The following is a 20,203-nucleotide window of genomic DNA, read 5'->3' on the forward strand; positions in this document are numbered from 1 at the left end:
TAATTATTGGATATAATGGATCTTAGACCTAAATGTAAAAGTTAAAACTATAAGATTTCTAGAAAAATAAGGAAGTAATCTTCAAGACCTTGGTATAGCAAAAGTTTTTTTAAGATAGAATATAAAAATATAGAATATGGATATCATAAAAATATTTGATAAAATTGTATGTCATAATTAACAATGTCTGCTCTTTGAAAGATTCTGTTAAGAAAATGTAAGACAACACACAGACTGGGAAAACATATTCACAATACATTTATCTTACAAAGGGTTTATACCCAGAATATAGTAATGAAGACATTCAATTCAATCATAAGAAAATCCAATTTTTTAAAATGGGAAAAACAGTTAAGCAAAAGAGATATAATTCACTAAAGATATACAAATGGCCAATATGCTCATTATAAAATGCTCCACCACATTAATCATATCAGGGAAATTAAAATAAAATCCACATGAGATAACATTACATACCCACCACCGTAGCTAAAATGAAAAAGACTGACAGTAGTAAATGGTGGCAGAGATGTGTATTAATTAAAACTCTTGTACATTGCTGGTGGGAAAGTAAGATGTAAAAGGCAACTTTGGAAAACAGTCTGGCAGTTTCATATAAAGTTAAAGACATACCTACACTAAGACCCAGCAATTTTACTCCTAGGTATTTATCCATGAGAAAAGATTACATATGTCCAGATGGAGGCTTTTATACAAATATTTATAATCCCTTTACTCATAATAACCTCAAACTGAAAACAATCTAAATGACTGAATAATGGACAATTAAATATAAATAATTAAATAATGAATAATCAAATGGAAAATCACAATTATACCATTAGATAAAATATAATTCTTTATAAAGCAATATAAATGGATAATTTCATACAAAGAAATACTACTCAGGATAAAAAGAAACAAACTACTGACTCAGAAATTAAAAGTCTATATATACTATGTGAATGCATTGATATGAAATTTGAGAACAGACAGAACTAATCTATAGACAAATCAGTGGTTGCCTTTGATCAAGTGGGTGGTTAGTTGGTGGTGGTGCTGACAACAAAGGGACTTGAGAGAAGTTTTCAAGGTATTGGAAAAGTTCTATATTTGATTGTGGTGGTAGTTACACATGTATATACATTTTTCAAAATCTTGGGTCTGTATCCTTAAAATAATTTAATTTTATTATAACTAAATTATGCCTCCTAAAAGTTGATTAGAAATTTAAAAGAAATGATGTACATAATCTATGTACAAACATGTTAACTATGGCATTATTCATAATGGCAAAAATATACAGTACATCCATTTAATGGGAGCATTAAAATGTAATTTATTTAGTGATTCATCAAAATAATGTAAATAAAGAACATTTAATAACATAAAAAATTAAATATTGTCCAGTGGAGAAAAGTGATACACTTTTGTAAAACAAATAGTTTATATACATGTTAAAAATTATTGACAGGACATATACCAAAACATTAATTGGTAGTCTCAGGATAATGGGTTCTTAGTATTTATTGGTTCCTTCTTTGTACTTATCTCTCTGTTTTATTTTCTACATTAAACTTACATTACTAATTTGAAAAAAAATGCATGTACTGAAGAAAAATAAAATAAAAATAATAAACTGATAAATAATCAAAGTAATCTCTTTAGAAAAAATATAAATCAGTAATATTAACATTCAGTTAAAAGTTCAACGTCATTACTAACCAAACAAGTACAAATTAAAGAACAGAGGCTTTTGCGACTAACAAATTAGCTAATATAAAATGTACGAGAACAATTTATTTTTTAAGAATGAGAATATCTACTGCTGGAAAGGATATTTCTTCCACTTTGTTATGACAATATAAATTAGTAGAGCATTTCTGGAAAGCAATTTATAATATGCACAAATAGCTTTAAAATTCTTCACTCCTTTTAATGTAATAATTTCACTTCTAAAGTACCAGCCTTAGAAAAATTTTCAAAATACCAACTGTAATGCATGGACAATGATGTTTACTACAGTGTTATTTATATTTTAATAGACTACAAACAACTCATATCTCTAAAACTTTAAAAAAATTGTAAGTAACTCTAATATATTTATTTAAAAGCTTATTAACCAGCATTTAAAAATGACGTGGGTTTTAATAACATGAGAGAATGCTTACTTCTGTAAGGTTACATTAAAATAGCTATAAAGTTGTATATATGGTATTAGTTCAACTACACTGTATATTAAATATGAATGGAGAAAAGAATGAATATCCTAAAATGCTTATAGGTTACAAATGGGCAGAAAGGTCACTGATAATTTACCTCCTATTTTTAATACATTTTTATATTTTGAAAATAGTAGTAAGCAGGTATAAATTTAATAATTACTCCTCTCAAATAAAATTCTAGAACTAAAATATGCCCAGAGCAACATTAATGCATTCAGGCAACTTATTACCTAAGGTAGAATTATTTAGTTTCCTAATGTCTGGTGAAATTGACAAGGGTAAAGAATTTTGGGAATCAAATTACTTCAATGCCTGGACTGTAAACAATAAGGCATTTAACAAATTTATATTTATATATATGATGCCTAGCATAATATCTGGGACTTGATGGTTAATAAGTGTGCTTACAATGAACAACAATGAAAAATATTGAAAATTATATGAATGTACATATACACAAAAATATGCACACATATATACACACGACATAAAGCAATCTCCCAAATTAATCAACAGTATGTAACAAAGTTTCAGCTATATAAGTAGAGAAAATTGAAATAAATGCAAACTGCAGTTCTCAATAAAGTATAAATTTAATCTTTTGTGGGCAAAAAGAATAAAAGTGTTTACTGAATGTCAAGAGCTGCCCTATAGCCCTGGAAGGAAACAGCAATGCAGGGTGCTTGCCCTTGTCCAATCAAGACTGGCCCAGGTGGAGCTTTGAAAACAGAGGAAGTAAAGAAGCAACTCAGCTGGGTTACTAGTTGATACCTTATGAATAGCTCATTAAGAAGAATCATCCTTAATAGAGCAGTGGAAGAGAGGGCAGGACATTCTCCTCTTTGCTTCATCTAATCTAGAAGCTACTTTCTGTTAGAGCAGCATCAAGTCCTTGGGATGGAAGGTGGCCTAAAAACAGCAGTAAGAATGATGACTAGGGTTCAGAATCTATGTTAAGGGAGCTAGCCCAGGGTGGGGTGAGAGTCAGGACAGATCTCACCATGCCTAGTTTCTTAGAAAGATAGTTGCTAGCAAGAGTGAGCATTTTCTGCAGGGATTAGACTGAGTCAGAGATTTGGGTGAGCAAGTATTCTATCTGATCCCAGCCAGTCTCTTGCTGGGGTACAAAACACTAGCTGTAGGAATATATTCATGTTTATTTTTATTTTCTTGTTAATAGCGGCTTTTAATTCAAAATATGTTGAGATATAAATTGAGGCTTGTGTGCTATATGGTGGGTTTCCTCAAAGCACACTCTATATAATAATTTGGCTTTGTTCCATTCATATGGTAGGTATGTCCTTATGCTAGCCTTGCAGTTTGATAACATCACTGAATTTTGTTTTCCCTATTTTCCAGTAAGCCATGTAAGGCAAATGGTAATAACATCATTTTGAGGATGAGAGATCAGGGTACAGAGAGTTTAAGCAACTAATCCAAGTTCCCCAAGCAAGAGCCCAGATCCTTTTAGCGCCCCTACAGGGAGGCATCTAATAGTCCATTTTAAACTAGCATTCAAACTGTTTTTAACATTATCTATGCCTTTTCTTTTAATTGAATAGGTTGTTTAACAATTAAGCCCTTCGCAAAATACATAGTTAGCACTATAAACATTTAAAAAAATAGACTATAACAATTTCACCTACTAACACTTGTTTTCTAACATTTCTATTTTGCTCAAACAGTTTATGATACTGCTTACGATTACTGTGGGGTATCAGGCCACATAAATATTTAATGATGTCAGTCATCTCTGAAAGGGAAAAAGAGAACCTTGCCACTAGGTTTATATTCCTATATATTTGGCTCTGATATTTAATTTTAGATTCTTGGATTGAAGTCTCAGATTTATGATTGATTAGAGTTTGACACTGCTCTTGTCAAAAAAATAAACAAACAAACAAACAAACAAAAATCCCAACAAGAAGAAACAGCAGACTCAGAATCAAGTCACTTGCGCTAAGTCCCACATCAGCAAACCAAGACTTAATTGCAGCTTTAGCTTCTCCCAGGAATGTGACCTTTAAACAATCAATCTGGAATTACCTGGTCTGCAACTAGTGAGGTAATCTGCCTAAGAGACCCTCAAACTTCCCCAAAGGAAGGTGATGCCTGAAATAATGCACTCTGCAAGAAGCTTCCTTTTTTGCTGCCCACTTCTGCCTATAAAAGCTCTCCATTTTGTACAGACCTTGGAGCATCTTTCTATCACCTACTATTGTTTTCTAACATTTCTATTTTGCTCAAACAGTTTATGATACTGCTTACGATTACTGTGGGGTATCAGGCCACATAAATATTTAATGATGTCAGTCATCTCTGAAAGGGAAAAAGAGAACCTTGCCACTAGGTTTATATGGATGAGGAATTTATTTTCCTATATATTTGGCTCTGATATTTAATTTTAGATTCTTGGATTGAAGTCTCAGATTTATGATTGATTAGAGTTTGACACTGCTCTTGTCAAAAAAATAAACAAACAAACAAACAAACAAAAATCCCAACAAGAAGAAACAGCAGACTCAGAATCAAGTCACTTGCGCTAAGTCCCACATCAGCAAACCAAGACTTAATTGCAGCTTTAGCTTCTCCCAGGAATGTGACCTTTAAACAATCAATCTGGAATTACCTGGTCTGCAACTAGTGAGGTAATCTGCCTAAGAGACCCTCAAACTTCCCCAAAGGAAGGTGATGCCTGAAATAATGCACTCTGCAAGAAGCTTCCTTTTTTGCTGCCCACTTCTGCCTATAAAAGCTCTCCATTTTGTACAGACCTTGGAGCATCTTTCTATTTGCTAAGATGGGATATTGCCCAATTTATGAATCATTAAATAAAACCAATTAGATCTTCCAATTTACTCAGTGGAATTTTTTTTAACACTCTTTAGGCATATCGGTTCACCTTTAAATATGGGCTTTTCCCTGCCTCTTGTATCACATAAAAACTGGAATGTCCAACTCTCTATCAGATCAGTACTGCTGACTATCCGTCTGTTGGACTTCTCAATTAATACCCCTCTCCTGCTTGTTTCTTGAATGCCTGGGAGATTTGCTAAGACTGGTTCATTAAAATACTAATTTTAAACTGTAATTATCTGTTGGTTCATATCAGCGGTTGAAACACAGTGGCACTGATATCTTTTAACTGCAGGAGAATTTCACATCTGTTCTCATTCCCTGGAGCCTCAAGCAAGAGTTACCTTGGCACTGGAAGGAGGCAGTTTGAAAGAGATGTAGAGAATGGTGTTTTAAGAAAGGCAACAAAGGCAGGCAGGAAGAATTGTAAATATGGTAAATAGACTCAATTGTAAAACTATTCATGATAATACCTTCTAGGGAAAAAAAAAAACAAACAAACAAGAGCAATCAAGTAGATAGCATGGCAGTAATAGTCCTGTTGTCCCCTTTGGGAGGATTTGAACTGTGCAATAGTTTATCTGATTCCTGGAGGATTTGCAATCTGCTGGCCTAAGTGGGTGAGAAGTGAATGAGTAGATTATTTCTTGTTTTAGGATAAAGGTCAATGATACTGTTAGCCTGGAAAAGCATCAATTAGTCTAAGGAATGCCCAGTGGTTGGCAGAACTGAGTACAATTATCAGACTTGAGGTATAAATGTGAGAAAGAAAAAGAAAAGGTAAACTAAAGAAAACAGAAAGGGTTTTAATAAAGGGGATAGGAATAAGATGAATAGGGTAGAGGACAAGAGGAAAGAGAATTAAAAACAGGTCCCGGGGAGGAGCCACACTATTTTTTGAAAACGAATTATACACAAGTCACTGGAGAAGGAAAGTTAAAAGGAAGACCATTCACTGGTTTATTATGTGTTTGATGATTAGGGTCTTAGGATCGGTTGGATATTATCTGCATTGTATGGAGGAAGAAACTAAGGCTTGGAGAGATTACAATCTGGATTTGAGAAACTGGTTGTCTAATTCTGAACACTTTTGTCTTTTTCATCGTGTGATGGGGCTTTTCAATATTTCAGGGGGATTCAGAGATGAATAAGACACAAATCCTTTCTTCAAAGAGCTCAAGGCCTATAGTACACATCGCAAAACAGTGGCATCCATATGCTACAGAAACTCGCCTCGAGCCTGCTTACAGAATTTGTCTTATGGCTTTTGTGGAAATTTGCTGGATAATATTCCACTTCTATGTGAGGCTGAGGCACAGGCACAGGAACAGGCACAGGCATGCTCAGAGCTAGCTAACTTTTGTAGGGAGCAGGTCCTGCCGGCTGCCTGTTAGGGGGAAGGAGAGGTGGAGAGGCATGGTCTGTTACTCTGGTTTAGGGTAAGGCAAGTGTGAGGAATGCTGGGAGAATTCTCTGCAACTTCAAGGCTACTCTATCATTTTCTAGAAGCTCTTTATCTTTTAATACATTCCAGACTTATTCCAGGACCTTTGCCAGGTCCTAAGTTGAGTAAAATTATAAAGTTGGCCCATAGTGTCATAATACCTCATGGCTCCCATCCACAGCATCTTCTACCAGAATTACAGAAGATTCAAAATGTTTCTTGAGTTACCTTCCTACTCCACCCCCTCCAGACACAAATAACCTGAATAAATTAACTGGAGGAAAAAAAAATAATAACGATGGAAGCACAGCAACAATGAAGCCAGAGGTGCAGATGACTTCTTTGACAGAGTATTAAATGCTTCAAATACAGGATAAAATGCTGCTGCTTTTGTCTACATATGAGAAGTAAGTCACCAGGTGTTAAGAACAAAATGAGTGAAAGATCTTTAAATCTTTGAGCAGACAAATAAGAGCTTTCACCGTGGCCAACTAAAGGGAAGATAGAGAAGTTTAAGAGGGCAAAAGAACCTCTCTCCTCTCCTCTGTTCTGAATATACAAGAAGGTAAAGCGAATGAGAGCTCAATCAAGTTTAATGAGCGCTAAATCAAGGACTGTTCTATTGACAAACTAATTTGGAAATCATTTAAGAAAAATGGTGCTTCAGCTCTTATTTATATCTGCTGGAGAGAATGGGCCATGTTCTTTCCCCTGTGTTAAATAACATGTCTTTAGCCCAGGAACTTAAAGTCCATTTTTCTTTTATATCTCCAGTACTCAGGGACTGGGTTGTTAATAATTTAGCTAATTGAGTAAAACCTAATGCTTCAAATCTTTAAGCAGGGAAATAAAAATCCCAAGATTTTCTGTAGATATGGGATGCATAATATTTAATGCTTCAGAGATCATTAGTAAAAGAAAATATTACAGACATACACACCCTCTGAGAGTCTAACTAATGAACATCTCCCAGCTGCTGTTGAAAAATCAGCAGTAGCATCGGCACCAATTTCAAGACAAAGCACAGCTGACAGATGTTTGAAGGGATAAATCAGGCTGTACAAGGATTAAAATAATAAGTCCCCAGTGCCTTTAAAGGCAGAGGTGCCACAGCAAACTATTTCCAGCTACTTGAGTGCAACTGAAAGATGGATCCCGGGGGCTCTTTATCTAGCAGCCCAGTAGGCGTTTGAGTGGTATATTACTAAAATCTAGCACAGGTTCTAAACACACCAGATTTTAAGCTTTTATTGTTACCTCTGTTTTACGGGAGTCTCAAGGATTCTGCTTCAGTTACAATATTTAGGACATGATGTAACTAAATGTGAATTGGGCCAATATAATGAAACATAAGTGACAGCGGTTTTTTATGCTCATTGCAATGGATGCTTAGCATGGTGATAACAACTATTATTTTTTTAAAAAAGGCTGGTAAACAACCTCCTGATTGAGAAACATGTCCTTATTGGGAATCTATTATGTGTTTCTTTCTATTTATCATTAAGCTGGTGGATTAAAAAGGGAGACTATTCGAAAAAATCTAAATGGTTTCATATCAAACTTATGGAACACTTGTGAGCCACAGGACTTCTCCTACAGTACCACTCTGGATGTGACTTTATTACATCACTTACTAAATTGCATTTTAATGGTGTGAATGCATGCTAGCTGCATTCTCTTGCCCGATACCGATGTGAGCCTTTTGAGGGCAAAACCTGGATCTGAGCCACCTTGTGTTCCTCGGAGCCTTAGACAATGCCTCTGATACAGAAGATTTGATAAAGGCCTAGCATTTTCCTATGTGTCATGGTGTGATGCTTAATTTTATGGTCAATTTGACTGAGCAACAGGGTGGTTAAATATTTGGTCAAACATCATTCTGGCTGTTTCTGTGAGAGTGTTTTTGGATGAGATTAGCATTTAAATTAGTAGACTGAGTAAAGCAGGTTGTCCTCCCTAATGTGAGTTGGCCTCATCCAATCAGTTTAAGGCCTGAATAGAACAAAAACGCTGACCCTTCCCTGAGTAAGAAAGACTTCTTTCTGACCGACAGCCCTTGAACCAGAATATTGGCTTTTTTCCTGCCTTTGAACTTGAACTGAAATATTGGGTCTAGAGCCTGCTGACTCACCCTGCAGATATTGAGCCTTGCCAGCATTCATAATCATGTGAGCCGATTCCTTACAATAAATGGTCCTGACTTAAAAAAAAAAAAAAAAAAAGAAGTCTTCAGACTATTAAAGTATAAAATACAAGTAGAAGTGTAAGAAGTTATATGGAAGGCAAGGACTGACAGACAACCCAGGATCTCTGAGCCTCTGGTTTACTACTCCGGATTTGTGTCATTATCAGTGCTCCTTAAAATATGACCCATAAACTGTCACTAATCAAAGATAAACACTTCTGTGTTTAGAAACTTTTATAGCAATCTGACATTACAACAGCATCCAATCATGTGGTTTTCATTTCATTTACAAAAATATCAGTTTGGAACCTAAAACAAGCAAAAATAGCAACAACTGGTCATTTACACAGACGGTTTGAGACACACTGACCTAGAAAGCTGATGCCACCTCAGACCAATTAAATCAGAATGAGGGAGATGTGGAGCCTGAGTATTTCCTGGGTATTATGCTCTGCAAGGGATTCTAATGTGGTGATATTAACTAGATCTAATACCTAATTCAGCATGAGTACTCATCAATCTGTATGGAAGCTGGTCAGCGCCCACCAATCAGAACAGAAGCAGACTATAAACAATCAATACTGTAGTACCAGTATCAGCTTTTCATGTTAGAGGGTCCAGATGAGATAAATCATTTTATGAAGAAGTCTGAGTTAATTTGGATTGGCACAGCCACATGCGAAGGGAAGATACTTTTCCTGTTTGTATCGATATGCTTCAAAGGGATTCTAAATCGGAAATTTATGGCCGTGAAGTACACCAAAACTCTATTATGGAATGGAGCAAAGATATACTGGGGCTCAAATTATATTCCTCGAAATGTGACAATTACCTAAAGGTAAAGACTATTAAATGCAGCTATTGTGTCTTGTCTACTAATAAGAAAATAATTTATCCTATTAGATTTCTATACGCTGACAGCTACAACTATGTCAAGTGGATTTTATTCAACGGGGTAGGACTCATCACCATATTTTTCAAAGTAAGCACTATTAAGCATTATCAACCTTATATATTTCTTTTCAGATCTGTAAGTCATTTTAAATTATAACAAATTCACTTAACAAATCTTCATGTAGTAGAGATGTGAAATAATCCTATTCCAGAAAATATTGTTATGAATAATATTAGTAAGATCTGTGTTTCTTTCTCCTTGGTTTGAGATATGTAATTCTCATAGTGAAAGAGAATAAGAACATCTATGTATCAAAATACATATCTTGAGACAATAATCATTCTTTTAAAGAGGAAAGTGAGCAGTCCTGCCCACCACATGTAACAGCCACCAGCCAAGGGACTCCTCCAAACATTCCTGCAGCCTCCAACTCAGATACAGGGGAGACCTGGGACACATGGGGTTTGTCCTCTGCTCAGCTCCAGCTATTCCCACAACTGCCAGAACAATGAAAGATGCAATGATGGACGCACCGAAGAATGTACTAGAGAAGCAGGATCAAAAGAGGTGATGTGGACTTTTAAGACGAAATATCTAATAACCACACCAACCAGTATTTTAAAGAAAAAAACAGACCAAAATACTCTGGTTTCTGGAACTGCTTTCATGGATCACATGTTGATAGTTGAGTGGTCCTCAGAATTCGATTAAGAGAAATCATATAAGCCTCTTCAAAAACCTGTCATTGCATCCTGGCTCATTGGTTTGCACTATGTGGCAGATTTATTTGAAGGAATGAAGGCATTTCGAGGAGTGGATAATGAAATCTGACTCTTTCAAACTCATTCGGTCCTTTCAACATGGACAGAACGTACCGATCTGCTGTAAGGGCAGCTTTGCTGGAATTTGACGAGGAAGAGCTTTCAAAGTATTTTCAACAGCTTGTGAAATTGGATCAAGAAGGGCTCCTATATTCAACATTTGCTAGTCTATATATTTGTCCTACACTCATCGGAACTGAGCCTTCTCTTGGAGTCGAGAAGCCTACCAAAGCCCTGATCTTCGTAATCTTGAGTCCAGTGGGTTTTTATTTTTCAAGTGGAACCTTTAATCCAGTATCCCTGTGGGCCAGTCTGAAGTCTGTAAGAGCCTGGAAAGGTGGGACTGGGACTACAAGATGAGAGGGAATTATGGCTCATCTCTTTTTGCCCAATGTGAAGCAATAACAGGTGTCAGCATGTTCTGTGGCTCTATGGAGAGGATAATGAGATAACGGAAGTTGGAACTATGAATCTTTTTCTCTACTAGATAAATGAAGATGGAGAAGAAGCACTGGAAACTCTTCTGCTAGATGGCATCATTCTTCCAGGAGTGACATGGCAGAGCATTCTGGGCCTGGCACACAAGTGCAGTGAATTTAAGGTGTAGAGGAGAGGTACCTTACCATGGGTGACTTGACAATAGCCCTAGAGCAGAAACCAGTGAGGGGGATGTTTGGCTCTGGCACAGCCCGTATTGTTTGTCCACTTTCTGATATACTGTACAAGAGACTACACATTGCAACTATGGAGAATGGGCCTAAGCTTACAAGCTGGATCTTGGATAAATGACTGATATTCAGTACAGAAGAGAAGACAGTGACTGGACAATCATTGTATGCTGAATGGAAAATACAGGATACTATCTGTGTGTGACTGGGACATACTGTTGCCATTAGAATTATGATAGATTTTTTTGGCTACCTGTTTTTAGTTGTGCATTATGTGTATTATCAGTGTTATCACAGTGGTTGTTTCTCATGCCAGAGAAAATGAACTGCAATCATTAAATGATGTTTTGTAAACCTGGCAGTAGAAGCTTATCTTACTTTCCCTTAGAAAGATGATGATGTAAGCCATATAGCAAAGAATTTTCCTCAATAATCTTAGTGCCTCACTTAGTACTTCACTCAGATACAAAAACATTTGTTTATTCTTTAGCTTAAGTTATATTCTACTCCTCAATCGAATGAATTATTTTGGTGCTTGAAATCAGATCTGAGTAAAATTCATAGGTAGCATTACCTATGACACATTTTCATCCTCAGAAAGCATTTTGGTTTTTTAAAATCAAGACTTCGAAAAACTGGATTTCCTCATGCCACATTTTTTTTGCAGGCCCTCAGTCTATCTTAAGGCAAATCTCTTCTTTCTTCCTGATGTCACAATCTGCTCTAAGATCAACTTGTGCATCAGTAGGATCTGTGCACATTTCCATCACTGCCGCTTCCACTTTGGACTGTGAGTGGCTACTCGTTCGGCTCCACTACAACACTGAGGGTCTTGTGCCTTAGAGATCTTTATATCCCCAATGCCTGGTACATCATAGGTACTCAGTAAATAATAAATAAATGAACATTTGCCTTCTTAAAAAAGAGAAAGAGACAATGTGTTCTTTAAAGTTAAGATGGAGCAATGACATTGAGGACTACTCTGATTTTGGCAATCTAAAAGCCCAAGTTGTGTCTTCCGCCTTTTCCTTCTTAGTAGATTTTCCTCAATTAATGATTTCTCTGCATTGCCATTACAATTTGAGAAGTTATCATCATGTAACTGAATTCCCTACCATATCCTGAATTTGTCCTACACCAACACTACCGAGAGATCCTATGTCATCTTTAAATTCTTCTTTAACATTCACAACAGTACTGGTGTGAGCTGAAATTTGTCTGCCTATAATGTTATTCAGTGGTTTGTGTTCTCTACCTCTATCCTACCTTTACCTATCTCAGGATTCCTAGAGAATATTCCATATCATAAACCTTCCAACAGTCAAGGAAATTCATATCATTGAGCCAACTCCTTTTTAGACTAAATGCCTCTACTTCCACCAATCATAAGCGACTCTTCAATACTGATAACCTTTCTGGTGACTACACTCTGATCAGGATCCTGTTTCATAGTACAATGACTGCCCACCACTAGTGGGCTTTTCTCTAGTACCTACTTTCTTCTCTTGAGTTTTATGTGAGACAGCTGTCTGTCCTCATTCTGTTTATGCCAGTTATATTGGTCATTTTAATCGTGTAATTTAATGAAAAATTACATAAGCTGATGAAGCATGAGTGAGAAAAGAAAGTTATCATTTATATAAAAATTAAGTTGAATGACTGGAGAAACTTGTTGCAGATGAGTCTCTTAAAATATTACTGTTGAAACAAGAGCAAGAAAATTGTATAAGAAAAAAGGAAAAACAAAATAAAATTCTAGAACGATTTGGTTTGATTGGAAGATGTCTTCAGGTACTTGCTCCTTAAAAAAAAGCTAGATATCTTAGATAATTTATTAAAGATGGGATTTATTTAAATGAGAAAACAAAAATCTCCAGAGGGCTCACATTCAGAGGGGTGATATTCCAAATATTGTTACACCCCATCAGAACACACACCCAGCTAACAAGAATGGAGTCGGGTCCCAATCCACAGATATGGCTGCACCAGTGTGTTCTAACTGAAGGTAAGCTCCACCCTCAAAGAAAAAGGCCTGATCTTGTGCCAAAAAAGTATGTGAAAGACTGAACATTCATAGTTCAAGTTAAAAAATGTAATGTGCTTTCGATATTTTTATATTGACTCACTCCTAAAGAGATTCTACTACACAGTGAGCTGGAGATGGGATCTGAAAAACAGTTGTCTGACCTCAAAGAGCATTTGCTTGACATCTGTGTATATTGCCTGCAAATGTTTTAAGCTACAGTTTTTCTTTAACTAAATACCATAGTCTATTAATACATTCTAGGGTTGCATAAGCATTCCGGAAAGCTTATGCACATTTGGAAAGCTTTTGCCATATTGATGACTCACAACTTTATTTCAACTAAAACTTTTTCATACTTGATCACCATATATCCTTTATCCTCTGTTGGTGGTGTTCTTTTTGTATCCAAGTGCCAGACCTTAAAATAATCCCTTTTAACTTTCTTCTTTGTGGATTTGGCTTTTGAATTCTGTCAAACAACATATCCTGGCCCCCTCTCTCTGAGCCTCATGTCATCAGCTAATTTAATAAGCAAGAACTGAGTCTGCCTTTTTAAAATCTGACCCTGTCAGAAGGCTCCCTGAGCAGTCAAGATGAGTACTATAGATACTGCCTTCATTGCTTCCTCGTGGAATAATTGGTGATTGCAGCCACAACTGTGGTTGTCCCAAGATGCCAAGGCTGTCTTCCAGCAGAGCCTCATGCATGGCACCATGCCTGGCTTGTCCACAATTGCATTTAGCCTAATACACAGGGTATTCAATAAATGTGTTTAAATCAGAGAAATTTCCTTCTGTTTCTGGCATAGGATGACAAGAAAGGCTTATCTAGAAAAAAAATAAAAACAAAAACATCTGCTACTTTTCCCAGCCATCATATACACGAACAACTTCGCAAGTATCACCAAAGCCATGAACCTAAACTTGGGAGAAGAATGAGCATAGATGAATTAAGATGTTTTAGAAAGTACTTGAATGTACAATTGAACCAGCATTATTTCTTATGTTAGGATTTGAATATTGCAAAAGACTGTATTGATTGCCTAAATCTAAAAATAATTTCATTAATGGAGGCAGATGTAATGCAATTTAATATGCAAATTAATGCTGCATTCACTGAAAAATACTAAATCACTCCGTTTAGCAATCCGACTGAAAATCGCTAATAAAATTTGAGACAATTTTTTTTCCTTTCACAAACTTACTGAAAACTCTTGAAAGACAATACATGCCTTCTAGTTCTGAATAATCTACCCAGAAGTCAAGAAATAAGCCCAAACTAAGGTGAGATATAATGCTTATTATTCTTTGAATGTTGTTCTAAATTAAGGAGACAAGTTGTAGAAAAGTTAACTACTGTGAACTGGAAAACCTCCAATTAAGTAGTTGGGTTTCAACCTCTCCTTGACTCAAAGAACATTTATCAACCCATACAGAAATCAAGACTGAAAACAAGGGCTAGTTTAGATAACAAAAAACTCTCATTCATTTTCTCCATGTTGACAAAATATACTCTCTGCCCACAAACCTAGTCTGTGTCCATGCACACACAAACCAATTTGAAACAAAAACAAGTGAGCGTTTAAATTTAGACCAATTATGACAGCAAAAGCTGTGTTCTCTGGCATTCTACCAAACAAAAAGCTGCAGAAACCAGCACTTCCGATTCGCCTAGTCTCATGTGTATTCTAGCAGCAGGGACTGGCAGTGGAGCTAATTCTAATCAACGACAAAGCTATTTAGATCCCACAGGACTGACTCTGGGAGTCACCGGGGCAGCTGGGATATAGGCTGTCAGTTGTGGTTGTGACGGATGTGGTGGTCATAGAGTGGCCCCGTCTTCTATCCCCTCAGGGCAATAGGGGCGGCTGTAGAGCACGGCATCCCTGAGGAGGAGAGGGACGACCTCTCAGGAACTCATAGGCTCAAACTGTGCCCTACAAGCAGACTTCACAGCTTCCTATTTTTTTAAAAAAATGTTTTTAAAATTCTGGTAAAAAATACATAACATAAAATTTACATTTCAACAATTTTTAAGTGTACAATTCAAAAGCATTAATTGCATTCATGTTATTATACAACAATCACTGTTATCTATTTTCAAAATGTTTTCATCACCTCAAATCGAAACTTTTTAGCCATTAAGCGATAACTCTGCATTCACTCCAAGGTCCTGGTAAGTTACTTTCTGGCTCTATAGATTTGCCTTTTCTAGATATTTTATATTACAACTGGACTCATACAATTTTTGTCCTTTTGTGCTTGGCTTATTTTACTTAGCATAATGCTTTGAAGATTCATGCATGTTGTAGCATATATCAGAACTTCACTCCTTTTCATGGCTGAATAACATTCAATTGTATGTATGTACCACATTTTGTTTATCCATTCATCTGTTGATGGACATCTGGGTCGTTTCTACCTTTAGCTATTGTAAATAAATTCTTCAATGAACACTGGTGTGTAAGTATCTGTTTGAGCCCCTGTTTTCAATTCTTTCAATTTTTTTTTTTTTTGCTTTTCAATACCTAAAAAGTATAACTTCTGGATCATATGGTAATTCTATGTTTAGCTTTCTGAGGAACCATCAAACTGTTTTCCACACAAATGCACCATTTTACATTCCTACCAGCAATGTACAAGATTTCCAATTTACATCTTAAGACCCAAGCAGAGTGGATAGTTTAACCAGGGGTTACCTCGAAGTTACCCATCATCCTTATTCCACCTCAGACTACATAAGACAAATTTCACTATAAGCTATTATAGTTACCAGCCCCAGATCTGCAGTTCCTCACTGGAATTCCTCTAAGGCCTTTTTTTCTGTGCCTCAGGCCGATTACTCTCCAATTTATAGCTTCATTCACTCGCTCACTCTCTGTTTCCCTCTTGGCTGAAGCAGTCTAATCCACCTATGACTCTAGCTCATCTAAACCACCAGGCCCAACACCGATCCAAGTTGGTACCCCTCTCCCCCTTTCCTCAGTCTTTGCCTGACCTTACCCCACTCAGCATTTCTTGTCCCTGCTCCTTAGTTAATGTGCATCTTACTGCCATCTTCCTAGAGCCAGATCCGCACTTATTAAAATGAGGCGAGACCCTCCTTTTGACTCTGATATTGTACAATGCTGTCCTACGACTGGCATAATTCTATTTAAATAATTTTAGCCAGAGGCAGGAGGCTGACTAATTAATGGATACTTCAGTTGACATTTCCTTCATCCTTTTTCTAGCACTTAAACTTTCTTTTCAGTCATCCATCTGCCTCCATCCTACTTGAAGACATAGTTACCTCATTACAATGGCTTCCAAACTTGTCCAAACTTGTCTCTTTGCCTCTAAGTTGCACCTCAGTTGAATCCATCTTGTCAGCTGCAATCATAGTATAGCACTTACAGCATGAATTCTTACCCAAACCCTTCAATTGTTCAGCAGTTCCTACACAATACAATTCAAACGCCTGATTCTAGCAGTTCAGACCTCCCATGATGGCCCAAACCACCTTTCCCACACTATCTCCCACTATTTCCTATCAGCTCCTCTCTGCCCAGGCTATGCACGTCCCTCTGTGTCTGGTTCATGACTTGGCCTTTGGGTTCTCATTCACCAAGGACCTTTTCCTAATGAATCTCTACATTTTGTTCAAAGATAGAGTTTCCTTGATGACTCCAGCTAGAAGCGAAATGTATATCCTCTTGCATAGTTTGTGACATTTGGTTCATGTTTTAGCTTGATCTGAAAACCATTCAGTGAGCTTGGGGTGTCACTAGAAGAGGGCAGATGGCTAGTGGATAAATGGTCTCAATCAGGTCACCTTGGGGCATTCACTAATGTCAGGCTCTGGTCCTCAGGCTGGTAAGTATGGAGTCTGACTATGAACAGCATATTCTGAGCAGAATTATTCTTAGGAATAATTACCTGATCTCAGGGAACTAGTGTGTGTGTGTGTGTGTGTGTGTGTGTGTGTGTGTGTGTGTGTACACATGCACATGCACTGCAGAATGCCATTACATTAATTAATTTACAATGACAGTTATAACCTACATGGATAGAATATGTATGTCACATGAGTAGAAGAGTATCTCCCTGATGGATAGACTTACTCTAGAAGCCAATTTATAAACAGAATATTAAGTGAGTGTAGAATCAAAATAAGTTGCTTGCTTTATGAGCCAAATGGGGATTCCTTTGTCACAGGATATAAATTGCTCATCTTCTTAGGGCAATGAGGACTAGATTTGGGAGTTACCTCCTCTTTGAACTGACAACCTTCTGTCAATTCAGTTTTACTTCAAAAAGACTAAATATATTTCACCACAACATTACACCTCACTCCCCACCTCCACCCCACACACTCCTTGAGGCATTTGGGCATCTTTGAATATAGTTTTACTTTCCCCCAAATCTGCATTAGCTTACGATCTTTGGTTTATCCTCAGACCAAATTCAGCCACTGTGGATGTGTCTAAGTGTACCTTTCTAGTTTGGCTTTCAGAAGGCAAAGCTTTTTTCCTCTCCTTCTCTATGTTCTTAGGAGTTACTTTACTGTTCCACATTTGATTATTCTGTGCCACTGAGCACAAACTCCATTGCACTATTGGGCTCAGCCTTTATTTCCATGTATGAAAAGAAAACTCCTTGAGGACAAGGCCCATGTCTTGTATGTCTGTCTATACCTTACATGTCCACACCAACACAGCAGGCATTCAGCTAACATTATTGAAAAAGGAACAACTAGAGGCCATATTAATATATATATTGTGCAAAGTTCTCTCCAATTCTTGCTTCTCTCAGATATGTCTACCATTAGTGATTGTCTTGAGATAATTTTAAATGTTGGTTGCTCATGAAAATGCTCTGAATGAAAAAAAAAATAAAATAAATTATCCAGTGCTTTCAGGCCATAAATGTGTAACTGTGGAGAAATAGTCCCTACTAGGTCCAAGGGATCTTCCTGTTGGGAGAAAACTAGATTGGAAGACCCTTTAGGATTTGCTTCCACCCTACCAGGAGGCTCTGACCTGGAACTGGGAGTGGGTCCTTCATCGCTGCCCTTTTGACTAAGGCTGACCTCCTTTGATTGGAGCAGCAAACCTCAGAGTTACAGGGAAGCATGCCAAAGTTCCTTAGTTGTGTGTTGAGCCAAATAGTCTGAAGATGAATTCTTCTACATTGAGAGTAACAGATTATTTTCTTCCCTGGCCATCTTTAGAAGGCTCCAAAGGAAGAAAGACAAAATGAAACCTGAGTGAACATTACTCACAACTTTGCCGCATGGTGCTGGGTTATCCGGTGTGCTCAGTATTTATCTCCTGATTTCAATAAGGAAAACAAAATGAATAGGAAAGAAGAATACAAGAAATAGAAAACTCTTTCTAAAGATTGGCTTTAACTGCATTTAAAGTCAACTGGAGAAAACTTTTTTAAAAAAATTTCAAAATCGGTGCAAGCAAAATCTCCATTTGTCCAGGATCCCAAGAGAAATGCTATCACGATGTATGTTTTGTGATGGTGCTATGGGCCCAGATAATAGGACTGGGGCAGGACAGTTGGGCACAGGGGAATCCTGCCCAGCCTTTTGTTTCATGCAGATTCACAATGCAGCCGACTGGGGAATCCAGCGTGTTTTTCTTATCGACTCTTCCTGTTTTCATTGTGAATTATCAAACAATTCTCCAGATATTGATTTTTATCTTTGCACAAGGTAAATTTTAGTTTCTATTGGCCCAAGCTGATTCAGTGCATTTCTCTAAAATTATGTTAAAAAATACAGTTAGTGGAACAAAACAGGACAGAAAAATCAGCGAGGAGAACTTTCTTTTTTCCTGTTGTTATGAAAGTGTAGGAGCTTAAATATATGTCCTAATGCAATAGATCACTGATTTGGACTATAATTATTGGTTATTTCTGGCCTCAAAATTTTCACTGGAATAAAATAAATGTATTTTCTGTCCAGACTTCTCTCTTGCTGTGTGTGTGTGTATGTGATGGGAGTGGGGGAATACTAAATCAAAAAGGAAATAAAATATCACGATTAGATCACTACTAGTATGATTGTATTATATTGTCTCCTTATTTTAAAAGATTCATTCATTAATTCAACAATTTATTACGTGACTGTTATATACCCCAATGATGTTGGATATACCCTCATTTTTTTCCTCCTTTTTAAAAATTCAATTTGACTTTGGTTAATAAAATCATGTCAATTTTAAGCATACAATTCAATAATACGTCACATGTGTATTGCATTGCATGTATACCACCCAAAGTTAAATTTCCTTCCGTCACCATATATTTCAACCCTACTACTCCTATCTACTTCTCTTTGTCCCTGACTTCCCTCTGGTAATCAATAAACTATTTTCTGTGTCCATGAGTCTCTGTTTCTTTGTCATGTTCATTTGTTGCTTTCACTTTTATATACCATATATGAGTGAAATCATATGGTTCTCGACTTCTTCTGTCTGACTTATTTCACTTAGCATGATAATCTCAAGATCCATCCTTGTTGTTGCAAATGGCAGTATTTTATCTTTTCTTATTTTATCTTTTCTTATATCTTTTCTTATTACATTGTATATATGTACCACATCTTCTTTATCCAATCATCTATTAAAGGACACTTAGGTTGTTTCCATGTCTTGGTTATCATGAATAATGCTGCTATGAATACCCAGGTGCACATATCTCTATGAATAAATATTTTCAAAATTTGAGTAGATATCCAGAAGAAGGATTGCTGGGTCATATGGTAATTCTATTTTAATTTTTTGCAGAACCTCCATACTGTTTTCCATAGTGGTTGTACCAATTTTCAGTCCTACCAGCAGTGTATGAGGGTTCCTTTTACTCTGCATCCTCTCCAACACATGTTATTACATGTCCTATTGATAGCAACTATTCTAACAGGTGTGAGATGGTATCTCATTGTGGTTTTGATTTCCCTAATAGATAGTGATGTTGAGAATCTTCACGTTTGTTGGCCATTTGTATGTCTTCTTGGGAGAAGTGTCTGTTCATTCAGGTCCTCTGCCCATTTTTTGCTTGGATTGTTTTTTTATCATTGAGTTGTATGAGCTCT

The 20,203-nt window shown here is 36.6% G+C and overlaps 1 protein-coding gene and 1 pseudogene across 1 annotated transcript in view; one reads left to right on the forward strand and one right to left on the reverse strand.

Moving 5' to 3' along the window:
• Window positions 1-20,203, reverse strand: part of NXPH2 (neurexophilin 2) — a 100,539-nt gene that overhangs the window by 22,531 nt on the left and 57,805 nt on the right. The window lies entirely within an intron of this gene.
• On the forward strand, window positions 9,423-11,268 carry LOC102894273 (annotated as a pseudogene).

The sequence above is a fragment of the Pteropus alecto genome, unplaced genomic scaffold (genome assembly GCF_000325575.1).
Source record: "Pteropus alecto unplaced genomic scaffold, ASM32557v1 scaffold3, whole genome shotgun sequence".
NCBI lineage: Eukaryota > Metazoa > Chordata > Mammalia > Chiroptera > Pteropodidae > Pteropus > Pteropus alecto.